The sequence below is a fragment of the Castor canadensis genome, chromosome 5 (assembly GCF_047511655.1).
Source record: "Castor canadensis chromosome 5, mCasCan1.hap1v2, whole genome shotgun sequence".
Classification (NCBI taxonomy): domain Eukaryota; kingdom Metazoa; phylum Chordata; class Mammalia; order Rodentia; family Castoridae; genus Castor; species Castor canadensis.
Window position 1 is genome coordinate 100,878,116 of NC_133390.1, and position 16,378 is coordinate 100,894,493.

General features: G+C 36.2%; 1 protein-coding gene and 1 pseudogene across 4 annotated transcripts in view; one reads left to right on the forward strand and one right to left on the reverse strand.

The window, feature by feature from the left end:
• Positions 1-16,378, forward strand: part of Golim4 (golgi integral membrane protein 4) — an 86,091-nt gene that overhangs the window by 17,610 nt on the left and 52,103 nt on the right. The window lies entirely within an intron of this gene.
• Positions 1,529-2,725, reverse strand: LOC109690366 (putative protein FAM10A4; annotated as a pseudogene).

Genomic DNA, 16,378 nt, shown 5'->3' on the forward strand with positions numbered 1-16,378 from the left:
GTTACTTGAGTGTTATGGAGTTAATAGAAGTCTCTGGTGGGTGGGTGGGTGGACTAGCCTTGCAATTGCTTCTGAGCTCAAGTTTTTGATTTTTAAATTCTGATGTGCTAGCTGAAGTGAACGATTATTAAAATGAGAATTACCTATAGTAACTCATGTTCATCAATTTACACATTAAGGTTTCACAGTATACTTTGGCTGTATTATATATAAAAGGCAAAAAGGCCATGCTATTCTGAGAGTTGATCCATAAAAATTTCATTAATTTACTTTTGCAACTAGTGATGATTGAACTTGTGTTAGGCTTAAGTTTAGATCATGATGGAAAAAAATTAACTAATAAAATATTGTTGTAAACAAAAATCTGTCTCACTTCACTTTTTAAAAGAAAAATATTCTGTAATACTAAGGAACATGAAAAGGAAAGATACCAAAGAATTAGCATGTTTTCTGTTTCCTAACTGAGGCAGACCCATGATAGTATTGGTATTCAAAAGTAATAATTTATACTTAGTGATGAATTTCTAATTCAAGATTTTTACTAATTCATACTGTCTCCCTCTCATTATAATAGTTAGTTATATCTGTGAATTGTTAAAGAGAAGCTACTCAGAAACTGCTAAAAGAGGAGGGGATGGCTGCTAGAGTACATCAGACATTTGGGGAGATTTGTTACTTTCAGTTTACTTGAAGGGCTGCTTGGTAAATTGTAGAAACATTTGAGGCTACAAAATTATCATTTGGGTTTTTTAGGTATAGAAAGTATCCAGCATATTACAGTTTATTTGTAGAAATTAGATCAGTTATAGAATGAATACGTTTCTTGCCAGAACAACTTTTTCTTTCTTTTTTTTTTTTTTTGTGGAAATGGTATGAAACAATTATTTGATATAGTGGACAGGAACAGAACTAGGTAATCCAACTCCACTGCAACCTAACAAGAACAAAAAATTATCCCTTCAATACACTATAAGATTTAAATTCAATCCACACAAGGGTATATGTCATATAAAACATTGTAAGACTGTCATTGCCTGCCAGTTACTTCGAGTCCCTACCCAGGTCATATTGAAACACTGGTGGTCCCAACAGTTTAACTGCATTTTTAAAAAAGCATTTAAAAAGACAAAAATGCCTTACTAACCATATATCCAACTCAAAACTTAACCTGCTTAAATGAGTTTTATTTGCTTCCCACTAATAATCCTTTATTTCACTCACACTAGAGCAATACATTTTCTGGGTTTATCTTCCTTGCCTGATAATTCAAAGAAACAAAAACCCAAAATAATTAGTAAATAATATAGAGGAAGTAACACCCTTCTATTTGTTTTAAATATTTTCAAGTTTTAAAAAAGTATTTAAAGTTTGTAATTCCTAGTAGGAAAACATTATCTGCATGAATAGCCTAATGGCAAACCACATACAGTGTTTCAAATGCATTTGGTGCCAAGGGGAAGGGAATAACTTCAAAGCAGCCCAGCTCTCTCAATGAGGTCAGAGGTACATGGTTTGTGTTATTGTGACAACCATTAAGTGACCTAGATTGCTTTTCCTTCAGCAAGGACTTTGTTAGATGGGCATTATTTTGACCTCCAAATTTGGCTGATAACTTACTGATGAGATTCATAACCTTTGGGTTGTTCTGGTATTTGACCATCTTTGCTGGGTTCTGAGCCAAATCCTGGAGGGCCACCATAACTTCTGGAGCCTACATAGCTGCAAGAACCATGGTTCACTAAGAATTTCATTGAGTCCAGGGATTGCCATTCCAGGCATTCCCTCGAAATCCTCCTGGAAAAGAGCCATACAGAGCTCCTGATAGTCCCCTGGCTTCGTCCTTCCTCTGGACTGTCATGTTCTTCTCGAGCATTTCTGTTTGTTTTTAATCTCTCACTCTTCACGTTTCCCTTGTACTTTTCTCGATGTTCAGCAATTTTCTGGGCCCTCGGTTGAACTTCTTTCAGCATTGCACTAGCATCTCATCATAATCTAGTTACTGGCAAAGGCAAGATGATCGGCTGCTTCTTCCCAGTGGCCCAGAAGTCTGTGTGCTTCCCCTCCCTACTTGTAAGGCTGAGTTGAGTCAGGATTTATTTCAATGGTTCTGTCACAATCTGGAATGACAACATTAGGCCTCTGTAATTTGATGAAGACACTGGCTCTCTTGACATAGAGATGGGCCAAGTAAGGATTTAGCTTGATGGCATCTGTGAACAAGTCAATGGCTTTCTGTAATTCCCCATCATTCGGGGCTACAAAGGCAGCCCCTTTCTTAGCACTTGCTTGTTCCACCATCTCCTCGGTTACTTTTTCATCTTCCATTTCTTGGGGGGCATTAGTGGCTGGTTCAATGAACATCTTCATTGTCAATTTCTAGACCTCTTTCCTTATTTGATAGCTCGTCTGTCTTTATGTTTGCCTCCATCTTCTTACTATCTGTTTTCTCTTCCCTGATGTTTTCTTCTGATTCAGTTTTATGAGTAGCAGGTGGTGTCTGACTACCCATGCTCTCCACCCTCTCCCTCAGGAAGCACATCTCCTCGGTGTGCAGGACACTTGGATCCTGCTTACACATTGTCATAGAGTCCCCAAGCTCACTCACTTTCCTGGGACCCATGGTCTGGAGGTGGTGGGGTTGACTGATGCTGGATCCCAGGCCTGGGCTCTGGCTCAGTCTGACCGCTAGAATGAGGTGGCTGCCACCAGCGAGACTCAGGACAATTTTTTCTTCAAATATTCTTTACCTTGAAAAGTTTTGAAAAAATTATATATATATGCTGTTTAGGATAGATAAATCTCAAGAAGGTATAGTTTGATACAACTAAAGTTATGTGTATTTAGCCAACATTGATGGTTTGTAGCCATGTAAAGATACAAAGAGTCAATATATTAGCTCTTGTTATATAATAGCTTCAAAAATCTGAGTGACTTAGAATAACAAATTTAAAATAAACAAACAGAATCATGTTCACAGGTCTGTAGTTTTCAGTGGTTTGGCCCTTATGGGTTTTGCTGGGCCAGACTTGCCTAGGCCTGGGCCTGGACAATAGGTTTCTGTTGAGTTTCAGGTGGGCTCTGCATGACTCATGTATAACTTGAGCTGAAAGGATTTCCATTCTGGGATAATCTTCTCAGGGCAGATGATAGGAACACCAGAGGATATGTGTACATTGTCACTTCTGTTCATATTCCATCAGCCAAACAAGTCACATAGACAAACCCAACATTGATGGAGTGGTGAATAATACCTCCTCAGTGATAGGCACTGCAGAATGTCTGCAGGATGTGGATGTATGATTACAATAGCAAGAGGGAAGGCCTGGGCTGAGGGCCCCATTTACCACAGTCAATTTCAAAATAGCTATAGGAAGAAATGAAAGAAAAAAGCATTTTTATTTGCAGAATTACTTTACAGTGAGTTTGTGTGAACTGTTAAAAAAGGTTGGCACCAAGTAACATCATTTTCATTGTGTTTGTGCACATCTAGGTAAACTACAGGAGTTTATAATCAACAGGCACCAAGCGTGAATTCTACATAAGAGGAAATGAGTATGTTCTTTCATTCGGCAAGCTTTCCCTGAAGCACCTACTGCCCTTAGATCTCTTGGGTAGTGTGAAGTTGAATATTTAAGTACTGCTGTCAATAAATAGAATGTAAATGAAGTAGCCTGTTAAAGGCTTTCTGATGATTTCTTTTAGTGACATGGAATAAGTAGAACACTGTTACTATGAGTATTTCAACACTCTGTATGCTGATTTTAGCAGCAGATATGATCAGGCATAGGACTTATTTTCATAGAGTAATCTATGTGGGTTAAAAACAAAACTAGAGCAAGATGAAGCACAGACCTATAGATAGTTGTGGGCACCTTAAATATATATAAACTTCTGGTGGACATATGTAATGCTTTTCTTTTAAAGGAAATGTGTATAAACTTAGATTCTTTTGTTTAAAATGGAAAAAAATATGCCATTAGTATTTTCTGATAGCTTTAGCACCTGTTATGGTAACTATAAGTGTTTATACCCAAGGCCTTGGGAAAAGATTGTAGAAAGTCCATAGAAGGAGAGTCTTTGTCTTTTTATTTTTTCAAGAACTTATCTCACTTTAAGTGTTTTTAAAAAATACTTGTGTCTTTCAAGTTACATGTTTATGCTAGTCCATTTAATGTGTACATGCATATATGGTGTGTGTATGTGTATATATGTACATATGTATGTGTGTGTAGAGTACAATTGTTATGTATGTGTGAGTATATTTATGGTGTATGTGTGTTCTGTGTGTGTATGTATAAGACTAATCAGTTATTATATTGGCCTTGTTTAGTAAAATAATCCTAGTGGAAATTTGTTCATATTTTTTGCTTTTTTGGCAGTGGTGAGATTTAAATTTGGGGCCTCAAGTTTGCCAGGTAGGTGCTCTACCACTTCCTGCATACCCCCAGCCCTTATTTTTACTTTTAGATTTTTTTTTCTTGTCCCAGTCTAGGAATGTCAGGAGCTGAAAGCTGGTCTCTGAGTGGGCAAATATAGACTTGATTTGAAATTTTCTGAGTCATCCTGACATGCTTTTTGTACATATAGTAGAAGCAATGAGAAGAAGCAGGCTTTTTAAATATACTTTCTGTGAACAGTGCTGGCTTAGAAAATTTTCTGAGTGAGGACATGTAGATTCTTGTTAAGCCTTAATAAATGAAACTGTAAATGCTTTTTGAACCCATTGAATACTCCACCAATTACCAGTATATTCATTCTCTAGCTTAAATACTTTTCGCCTAACTTCATTCCTTTGGAAATATGTTCATGTGCAAAGAAAATCTGGCTTTAATTTTGGTCCTCCTCATTTCTGTTTTGTTACTTAAACTTTATTATTTTTTTTAACTTTACTAGTTTTTGCTTAAATGCTTATTTTAGCAGTCTGGTTGGCACCAATCAAAACAGGCACCAAAACAAACACTTCTGACTACTTAATTATCTTACAAAAGGAAGGCTCAATAGCATTTTAATAACAAGATAATTTTTAACTACTACACTTACAAATACTTTTGAATTCTGAGTTATATCTCAATTGGTAACATTTTGTCCACACTAAGTCTATTTTGGCATTTACTGAGTCACTCAAAAACAAGAACCTATTGTGATGGTGTAGGCTACATGAATACGTTTTTCATACAGTTATGTTCACTCTGCTTTTTAAATACAGGTATATCCTGCATCTTACCAAGGCATAATATTTTAATTTGTAAAACTATTATAACTTAATAATATTTAAAGATTATTAATAAAGATTAAAAGTAACAATCTAAGTTAGGAGAGATGACAGCAAACTCACTTGAATGAATTAATGCACTTGTCTTCTATTAGGTTTTCTTGTTCCACTCTTACCTCCTATTTTACAAAGATTATTATTTGTAAAATATAAATTAGGTAATGTTACCTTTCGTCTCTCTTTGCAGGAAATTTTAGCTCTTCTCCTACTACTTTTGTACTTCACTAACATGATTCTAGCTTCATGGCCCTTTTAGCTGTTTCAGGGACATCCCAAGCTCACACCCTTCTCGGGATCTTCAAGCCTACTATTTTTCTCTGTCTCAAATATTCCTCCCTGAGATCTGTTAATAACTAGCTGTTCTTAATTCAGGCCTTTCCTCAGATCTCAACCACTTAGAAAGGCCTTTTCCTGAAAAGGCAGCTGTAATATGTATGGTTGCATAACAAATCACCCCCAAATGAAATATTTTGAAGCAACAGAATGCTAACATTTGTCATCTCATGCAGGATCTTTAGATCCTGAATCCAGAAGCAACTCAGCTCAATGGTTCTGAGTGAGGGTTTTTCATAAGGTTGTATTCATGCCAATAACAGGGGCTGTCATCTTCACTGGGAATCCACTCCAAGATGATTCACAGGTTCTTCCTCACTATTGGCCAGATACTTGAGTTTTTCACTGTGCGCCTCCCCCATAGATTGCCTGCGTGTCCTTTATGACACAGCAGCTGGCTTCCCACAGAGTGAACGATCCAGGAGAGGAGGAGCCCAACGTAGAAGCCACAGTCTTGTATAACCATCACTTGTGCTGTGTGCTGTTAATTGCACAGACCCACCCTGGGGTCCTGTAGGAGGGGAGTACACCACAGTCTAAGAACCAGGAGGTAGAGATCATTGCAGACAGTTGGGTTACCACAGCAGCCCTCCCATCCGTGGAGATTTCACAGGTTGCTTTTGAAAAGCCTGCACCTTTCATGTTTTACTGCAGAATAATCTATAGAAGTCATGACTACATTTCTTCCTTTATGTATTAAGGGAATAACTGTATAAGCAGAGAAATGGTAGTAGATCGTCTCACACAAGTGCTATCTATCCCATTGCACATAATACTACATGGAATCTCATTTTCTATCACCTTGTTTGTTATCTGTCTTGTTTGTCTGCTTTTCCTCAATGAAGTTGTATGGACTTCCAGTGCAGAAAAGTGATATTTCATAACTACTGTTCTAATTCTTCAACTTAGAACAATCTCAAGTTTTGATTAAGCCCCAGTTCAATTAATCATTTTATATAGAAATGTTTCTACATGTATCCTGTTCTCTAAAGTTGAGAGTGTACTACACAAAAATTTTTTTGACTTAACTAGTATTTATAGAGTTTGCATTATGCAAAAAGCACTGTGCTAGCTACTGTGAAGTTACAGAGATGTGGTATCTATTCTCAGGGGGTTCTTCCAGTAAATAAAGGCAGACAATGGTGTGTGTCTTATGAGAACAAGTAAAATGAAGAGGGGAAAATTATAGGGCTAGAAGTATGTGACTTGGAAGTGACCTCATAATAGAATGCCCTTTTGATACCTTAGGGTTAGTACTATTATTATTTTGTTCTATAAAACTATTTCTTTTAACATTCTCACATTATAAGAAGAAAATAAGCCATATTGTTTGAACAAAATAAAACCAGGAAACCTGGTCTACAAAAGTAGAACTAGTAAATTATTTAGCATTGCATATTTTTAAAGTTGCCTTATTGAAATAAAAAGGTGTGTTTCATTAAATCTGCTCATTATATTGAAGACAGTTTTCCAATATATTAAATAGCCCTAGATCAGTGTGTCTTTAGAACAGTTCTCTGAGTACTGATTGTCTTTCACATTATTCTTTGCTTTTGCCAGCTTCTTACTGTAGTCATTCTGTCTTTCTCTTTTGAGTGTTTCATGTAATTTTCCTGTGGACTTAAAAGTCAGATAACCAACCATGATAGAATTATACAAAATAAAAGTACATAAGACTATCTCAAAAGTATTTTCTAGTTAATTGTTAAGGAAGATTGTATTTTTAGTTTATGAATTTGCAGAACTTTACATTTGTGTGGTTCTCACCTATTTTTTTTAGCAACTTCTCTTAATAGAGTATTATTTTACTTAGTTGTGTATTTAACTTTTGTCTCTGATCCCTGTATCACATATGACTTTGGAGTAAGGTTGATCATAACTCTGCCAAGTTTCATTTTCTGTCTTTAAACAAGTGTTGAGTTTTTCTGAGCTTCATTTAAAAAAAAGTCACATCTTCCTTATAAAGTTGGTATAAATAGTAGATGAATATGTTAAGGTAAAAGTGGCTCTTAGCAGTCTGTTTCCTTCCACAAACATTCCACCAGAATCAAGAGGATTCACACCCCATCACGTAGTGCCTAGTGACAAATGCCTTGTTAAGCAGCATCCATGATGCATGCCACTTTGTTTCAACAACAGTGCTTTATTTTATCTTCTGCAGTGTAGGAGTAGAACAGGTATACCTGTCTTAGAAATACCTTTGTTTACAAAAATGGTGAGGGCAAAGAGGGGGCAATCCCAGTTGAACTTCACTGCAGAGTGGTGCTAAGAATTTGGCACTGTGGAAACTGGCCTTATGGAAAATCCAGAGTCCAGAAGTGTCACAAAATTGAATGCATTCTCTGGAGATCCTGTAGAGATTTGGCATATAGAAGCAGGTTTAACTGGTACATTGTGTTTCACCATGTTCCTCAGGTTTTCAGTAGTGAAACTCAAAGCATCTCAGGTTTTGAGAAGGATAAAGCTGTGAGTTTTTTCATGGGAGGATATACAGTCACTGCAGATACTCAAAGTTAACAAATTTTTTAATTAGAGCTCCACAGCATCTATTAATTACTTGCATTTTGCTACTCCATCACATATTTTCTTAGGTTACCTGCCCTGTGACTCATTCAGTAGCAGAGTCAATGAAGTCAGCATTCTCTTTTAGTCATCACACAAAACTGGGTCATTTGCCCACAGCCTCTCATTTCATTGTGGACCTCTTCCATCTGACATGTTGCCTTGTTTTCCCTTAGGGTCAGTTTCTACGAGCCTTCAGGAAGTTGCCACCAGGGCTGGCTCTCCAGAATGTTGCATTCCTAGTATTCATTTCGCGTCCATGCCTTAGAAGCAGTGCTGTGATTCTGCTCTTTCCTTGCTCTAAATTCAGCTGAAATCGAGTATCTTTTATGGGCTATGACTGAATTAGACCTTTATACCTAATGTTAGGGACCACTGGGTCTGGTGGTACAGGCTTTTCATCCCAGCACTTGGAAGGCTAATGCAGAAGACTCATTAGCAAGGCCAGCCTGAGCTTCATAGTGAGACCCTGTTCATAAAAAATGTCAAAGATAATAATAAAAAAGTGATAGAAGAGCTATGAATGTTAATCTGTTCATGCAGTTTTCACTCCAATTTAGCACAACTCCCATTATTTTCCAGGTACGCCAGGAAGCTGAGAGTCACTGATGATGTGAGCTGGAAGCTTTCATGAGGTCATGCTTGAATCTGTATTAATGGCACCCTCCCTCTCCTGTCTCAGGTGGCTGCTACAGGCCCTGTGCCCCAGGGATACTTTGTGCAATGGCAGCCCTGGATAGGAGGATGGGGAGAAAGCTGTTATATTCACTGTTGACTTAAAAGGACTGGGTTTAGGATAGATTAAATACCTTAGGATAAAAAACCATCACTCACTGAAAAAGAGTACACTTCTTATTAAATCTATAGAAGTTGGAAAGCTCCTCCTTGTCTTCAGTTTGTTGAGAATAATCTCAAAGGTGTTACATTCAATAAGTAAATTTTCCCTTTGAGTTATAAAGACATATCCTGCCTATAGAGAAGTCACAGAAATTATTATTTTGAATAACTAAGAATTTATTAATAAAATTTAAGATTGTTTCCACAGGTTGAAATTGACGATTATTATGAATTGTATTATGGAAGAAAATAGTAAAAAAAATTCATTTTGTGGTTTTATCATGAATTTTTTAGTTTACCTTTGAGTCTGTGTTTGATGAGGTAGAAGATTTCTTCAGAGACTTTGCTGAAGCCACAATGTGAATACCCAGCTCAGGAAGATGAAGAATCTGTACAGTTCCTCCAAATTTCAAATTTGTACTCTAAAATAAAACAGCTGAATGACCTTTTGGTAGGTTATGTGGTCACTTAGCCCATGCCATCGCCTATGAAAATAAAGCTGTACTTGTTTTCTGGAGTTCTGAGCTCTTGAAAGTGTCTATACTGTGCCTAGTATATGGTACACAACTTGAAAAAGTCAGTGTATCCTCAGTTACAGTATGCAAATTACAACTTCTAGAAAAACAGTAATTTATCTTTCTGATGGTGAGTTAGTAACTTCATAATCAGAGGTTTTGTAGTTGGAAACTCACCATCATAGATCAAACATTTTCAGTGACACTATCGTAGAAAATAAAACTAGAGATGACATAAGTCTCTAATGACCTCCTTTTAAGGTCTCCATTAGTAAGTTTAGCATATTATAAGACATGATTTTTTAGCAGGCATTTTTATTTCTCTCATGCTGTATATTTTGGGAAGACCTTTGAAAAGCTGCTGCTTCCATCATTACTTCACTTTACTAAGAGACCATGAGATTCAAAGCAACAAAACTCCATTAAGTGGAATAGTCAGGAAATGAAATAGTTGGTGAATTTAGTTGTCAGTGTTAAATTAAAAAAAAAAGATTACCTTCTCTTTCTGTATGTTTTTTTCTGGTCTCTGTATTTAAATCATTCCATTGCATTCGAGTTTGTATTGAAAGCTGTATGCCATATTTTTTCTTTTCCTGAAGAAAGGAAGAGAAATCAATGAAAAAAATCCTTTTTGTTTCAAGTTATATGATTGAAAGGCGTTTCAAACTGTATTAATTGCTTTGCTTCTTGGTAAGAATGACCATCAGTGGAAACATCAGTTCTCAGCTTGCATTGGTAATATACATGAAATATGAAGATTCAGCTAACTGTAAAGTCTTCCTTGGATGTAACAACAAACTGGCCTTATGCGTAGATTTTGATCTTTCCCTTTCTTCTAAAAACTGAATGCAAAAAAAATCCCACTAAAGTTGAATTATAGCAAAATAAGAATCGCCATAATTAATATGATATAGCATTAAAAGGCTAGTTTATGATTTTGTTGAAATTTAAAAACTGGAGGTAAAAGACAGTTATTTATAATTTCAACAAGCACAGGAACATCTGCAACATTTTACTGTGAAGTCATTGTCTGCAGAATCAAAGTAAATGGTTTTAAGATCTTTCTCTTAACCTAAGTTGGTGTTTTGCTTTATGTATTCTTATTTCTATTTTAAATTTTAGAGAAATTTTTGGAAAAAAAATAGATGAAAGGAATAGAAATGAAGCTTTTCTTTATGGTTTAAAAAAATCTATACTTAACCACCATTTCAGAGTCTTACTGGGTATACAAAGAACAGAATAGATTATTTTAAAACATCTTTTATTCTACAAGAAGTTGATATGTAATAAAACATACACCTGTTTTCAGAATTCAGAAAAAAATGCTCAAAAAATGAAACCACTAAGAATTCATATTTTATGAGAAAAAAATTTTGCTATTAAGTGAGCAGGTTTTTGTTTGGTTGGTTTTGGTTTTGTTTTCTTGGTGGTATTGGGGCTTGAACTTAGGGCTTCATGCTTGTGAGGCAAGCGCTGTACAGCTTGAGCCATGCGTCCGTCCCTTTTCTCCCTGATTATTTTGGAGATAAGGTCTTACTTTTTGCTCATGCTGGTCTAAACAGTGTTGATCCTCCTAATTCAGGCTTACCACTGTGGCTGGGATGACAGGCACATGCCACCATGCCCACATTTTTCTTGCAAACTTTTTGTCAGGGCTCGTCTGAAACTGCAGCCCTCCTGATCTCAGCCTCCTAAAGTAGCTAGGATTCTAGGCATGAGCCACCTGTGAAGGCTAAGTGAGCAGTTTTTAGTCACAATAATTTTTCTTGTGTTCTTTGTTTCTCCCCTTCACTCTTTTATTTTTTTCTTTCTATTTTTCTTTTTTTCCTTTTCATCATGGTAAGGAAAGTAAACCCAACAAAAACGCATGTATGGAGTTATCAGTATTTTTATCTTTCATAGGTTAATTCCTAACTACATTGATATTATAAAGAAAATCTGTGATAGTCATTTTAACTCTATAGTATTATCTGACATATTTTCACCAGGTACTAGTGATAATTTATAAATATAAATTAAAAATGAGAAATTAATCTCACAGCATCCTTTATCTCTTAGTTCTCTAGTTAAAAGAACTATAAAATTGTTTTTGTCTATATACAGTGAAAGACCAGACTAGAAAATATTAATTTTTTTAGTCAGATTACATCTATGTTCTTTTCAGAGTCATGAAACGCTGAAAGAATGATGGAAATGCTTAGTTTCCATACATAAATGTCATATATATTTTTCATATCAATGTATGCATATCAATAATGTAGAATTGTCCTGTCTGCCTTAGAGGAAATTTTTTATGAGCTCTGGCCTTATTTTTTATTTCTCAAATGTCTGTGTTATATTCTCTGATGCATTTAGTACAGGTCTGATTTACTGAGTTCTGTCAGTATTTTGGCAACTATTTTTAGATCACAAGATGTCTCAGCTTATTTTGTGTTGCTGTAACAGGATACCTGAGACTGGGTAATATATAAAGAACATTTGTATTTCTTACAGTTTTGGAGGCCAGAAAGTCCAGGGTTGAGGGTCTCATTTCTGTTATGCAACTTCTTACTGCATTGCCCCATGGTGGAAGTTGGAGGAGCAAGAGTGTGTGTGTGTATGAGAGAAAGATAGAGAGAGAGAAACACAATTGAATGAATGAACTTTAAGCCCCAAACCATTTTATAATGAACATTAATCCATCCATAATGGTGGAGGCCTTACGGCATATCATCTCTCAAATGTCCTCTTAATAACTGTTGAATTAATGATTGTTCAGTAGATGCTTTGGGGGATAATTTAAAATCATAGTATTCCACTCTTGGCCACCAAAATTCGTGATATCCTTTTCACGTGCAAAATACTTTGACTCTATTCCCAATAGCCTCCCAAATCTCATATCATTCTAGCACCAACTCAAAAGCCCCAAGTCCAGACTCTCATCTAAATCAGAAATGAATGAGATACAATGTACAATGTATCCTGAGGAAAATTCCCTCTAGCTGCAAGCCTGCTTCCAAAATAAGAAGGTGGTACACATTCCATTCTGAAAGGGAGAATTAGGCAAGAAGAAAGGAGTAACTGGTGCTAAGTAAGTCCAAAACCCAATATGGAAACATTAAGCCCTAAAGCAAGATCACAGTCACTTTTGACTTTACAACTTGTATCCTGGAAACCCTGAGGCAAGGGCCTCAGCAGCTCTTCCTGACAACTTTGCTGGGCTTAGTTTATCCAGCTGCTTGCATGAGTTGGGTCTAATATTTGCAGCTTTCCCAGGCTGGAGTTGTGTGCTGGTGTCTCTGCATCTCTGGAGTCTCAGGGGTGCCTCATTCCCTGGCTTCACTAAGTGTTGTGCTAGTGGGAGCTCTTTGCACCCCTAAAACAAGTCTCTACATGTCTGATTATATACTTTGAAATTTTGATGGAGGCTGGACCACTTGCATTCTGCACACCTGCAGAATTAGTACCATGTGGACACTACCATCATTTATGGTTTGTACCTTTTAGAGTTTTGGCACAAGCTGAACCTGAGCTCACCTGAGCCACAGCCGCAGATGCCATGGAGCACAGTGCCAAAATTTGGGGAGTTGAGTCCCCAGGTGGTCCTGGACCATTCTGGAAACTTTGTCATCCATTTTCTTAACAATTTTAACTATTGCTTTGGGGATTAAGTTTCCTAACAGAACGGTTTTTGTTATTTTTTTGTTTTAATGTTATGTGTGTGTTAGTTGCTTCTGAGAAAAAAACTAATAACTGTTCTACTTTTTAGTTTGTATACATATAATGCTAATTTTACATATGTTTAGATAACTGCTTAATGTGTTTTCCTAGGTTTACTGCTTTGGATCAGGGGTAGATTTCTTAGTTCACAAATCTGTGCTATTGAAGGGATATAGTACCTGTAAGTCCTATAGTTGTTATTCCACCATTGAATAAGTAATAAAGTAGCCACAAAATTATCTTCATTAAAATTAGCACTTAAAAGTTGGTCCTTTGCAATATTAAACAAAAAATTTACTAAATATGTTCTCAAGATTTTAATGCAATGATAAAAGAACCAAGCATAAATATTAACTAAGTATTGACCTAATTCTGTTACATACGTCTATTAGTGCAGCTTTATTGGGGGTGGGTATGTTGTGTAAATAATTTAAATGTAAATTTGAAGATAATACTCTTACTTTCTCACAGTCTCTTGAATGACACAAATTTACCATTTTGAGTATTTTACTTTTCTTATGAAGTGACTCTTCAAAAATTTAGAACAATGACAAAAAGACCGTACTAAATTACAAAAAGTGTAATACTTTTTAAGTAAGTGCATTTTTAAGTACTGCACATATAAAATGAGCTAATGACTAAAGAAAGCACTAGCACTTTTAATGAATAGATAGAAATACCTTGTAATTAACACCATAGTTGTTCACCCACAAATTATATGTGAATTGGATATAAAAATTCTTTGTATATAAACTGTAAAGGGCCCAAACACTTTATTATGATGCCTACCAAAGTGTATTTTGAAGGACTTTTTTCTGTATATATGAACACTCATCTGAAAATACATTTAACCTCTTGGTGACATTTTCATCTACCAGGTGATAAAGGATCAAAATGGAGATCTTTAGTAGAATGACTGTTTGCTCTCACTGAGAAATTCTAATTTACATTTTGTCAGTGGGAAAATAAAATAAAGGTGAAATGTCTAGTGTACTAATGGGCTTTGGTTAAGGGCTATGACTATATTTATACTCTGTTGCATAAAAATGAATATGTAGCATAATAATAAACATCATCTACTCATGTTCAAATCTTATGAATATTGAATTGGTAGAATCTGGAACTAGTGAGGTTATTCTGTGCTTCAACTTCCTGTTTTCACCAATCTCCTAATTACTTGCAGCTGTCAAAATAATTTTAGTCATTTTCAGATACTTTGTAGAAGATAAGGAACCATAAGCTCTTTCACTCTCATCAAGGTTCTTAAACGCTTCAGCCAAAAAGATGCTGCCTCTCTGGTCTTGTCATCTTTTCTATCCTTGCTGGGTCCTCTGTTCTAGTCAGCCCAATGATCTTTCTGAGCATCACTGTTAGACTGTGAGACTCGAAAATCTTAAACAAATTTATATAAGGTCATTTCATAATTCTCATCTGTGTCCTTGCTTGCTAAGCCAGATCAGAGAATCAGAGAATGTTAGAGAAGGTCAAGAGGCCTTGGAAATCATTTGATGAGGCCTTTTATTTTACCCGTGATGAAATTTTAGGTATTAAATACTTAACAGATGAAAATTAAACCAAATCGCTACCCTTCTAGCCTTTGCTCCATTCTGCCATCCCATGTGGCCTGCAGAAACATGCAGTTAGTGTGCCCAGGACTCTGTGCACCCTGTGGAGGGATAACTGGCACTCTCATACTCCTGTCCACTGCGCATGCTTGGTTATTTCCCTATATAGAAGAGTTTTTATGGGAAGAGCAAACGGAAACTCGTCTAAGACAGGGACAACCAAGCAAGCACACTCATTAGACAGTCAGAGCAGTGGTATGCATCTACTGTGACTATTATTTTTCATTGTCAGAAGAGGATGTTGGCACACATGTGTGTTCGTGTTTCTCACAGTCCTACATACAGAAAAGGAGAGCCCCACTATTGGACACCTTAACCATAGTTTATATATAATCATGTTCAAGTTATTTGAAATCATAAGTGACAAATAGAACAGACATAGTCTTATGTTTGTCAAAAGCCATTTCCTAAAATATCAGAGCCTGTCCCAGCATGCTGCTAAGGTGAACCCTCCCTCTCTTGCTGAAATGTGTATCATCAAGAGTACTCAAAACCAACTAGAAATGAATTATATATTGCTAATGCAATATATAATTGCAGATACTCCTCAGCTCACAATGGGGTTACATTCTGATAAACTCAGTGAATTGAAAATATCGGAAGTCAAAAATGCATTTAATATTCCTAACCTACCCAACATCATCGCTTGGCAAGGTGGGAGTATCAGTTGTTTACCCTTGAGATGCTGTATTTGACTGGGCACTTCAGCTTTCTGGCTCAGGAGAGCATCTTACAGCATATTGCTAGCCTGGGAAAAGATCAGAACTCAAAATCAAAGCATAGTTTCTACTAAGTACATATCACTTTCACACAGACATAAAATGAAAGATTGTGAATTGATCTATTATAACTTGAGGACCATCTACACTTTTCTTTTACCGGGTGCATTTTTAAAATAATAGAATTTTAACTCCGGAAATATGTTGGTCTCCAACTAGTTCATTTTTTTAGTGAGGAAACAGAAAGGTGAAGTTTCTTAGTAGTGAGCACAGAACTAGTTAGTGTGAGGCAGCTAGGAGTCAAGGAATCTTGACTGTAAAGACTACTGTTATTTTCTCTAAACTACTTGAAAATCCTCATTAAGTCATTTCCCAGCACCATCTGTTTCTGTCTGTTTCTTTTTCCTTTGTTTCCCCTCTCCCAGGCTAATTTGACTCCGTCTCAGTTATTTTCAATAGATTTTTTTTCCTGAATTTTAATTACAGAAGGGGGTTGAAAAGAAAAAATCAGAATTCTAATTAGAATGCTAATATAAAACGTTTTTCTTTCTTTTATCATCTAATCATACACCTGTCTTTAGATCCTGACTGTTTATTGGTTTTACTGTGCTTCTTTTAAAAATCCCAATGTAGCCGAGCATGGCAGTGCACACCTCTAATCCCAGCACTCAGGAGGCTGAGGTAGGAGGATCACAAATTTGAGACCATCCTAGGCTATGTAGTGAGATACTCTCAAGCCCCCTCCAAATAAAACAACAACAAAATCCCAGTGCATCCTGTTAGGCAATATAGATATATTCTCTACCTTTCATATTG